Below are 555 nucleotides of genomic sequence, written 5' to 3'. Positions count from 1 at the left end.
AAATACCACATTTAATAACATATTTTTACTCCAAACTCACTTCATAACGTCAGTCGAGTGTTTGAAATAAATCCTTCTGTGAGATGATGTGGCTTCTTACACAGAATAAGGCACGCAACATATTTCATTATAAATATACTTTATTTTAATAAATTATAATAATAAGAACTCAGATAAACCATATATTGCCGTAGTCGTGTGTTTATTAGTCACGTTGAATCAATGAAAGCAATTGAATCTTCTGTTTATTCAGCTGCAGCAATAGGCATTTTCTGGGTTTCTTCTGCAAGGCGTATTTGGAGTTTCAGTGCGAGAGCGCCCTCTGGCTTTTGGATGGAGATTTACTGCTGATCACAGAACCGTGCTTCACTGAAAGATACGCATGACAATTGCAGCTTCTGTCGAATCGCAATCTCGATTCCATTTCGATTTATCGTGCAGCCCTAGTTGTACTGCTTAATATTTTGTGGAAACCATGATATTTTTCTTTAAAACCCACGATTCCTTGATAAATAAAACCTTTACTGACCCTAAATAGTTGAACAGTTGGGGAAG

This window comes from Sinocyclocheilus grahami, unplaced genomic scaffold, assembly GCF_001515645.1.
Source record: "Sinocyclocheilus grahami isolate Dianchi unplaced genomic scaffold, SAMN03320097.WGS_v1.1 scaffold277.1, whole genome shotgun sequence".
NCBI lineage: Eukaryota > Metazoa > Chordata > Actinopteri > Cypriniformes > Cyprinidae > Sinocyclocheilus > Sinocyclocheilus grahami.
Note: the sequence above shows the minus strand (reverse complement) of the source record.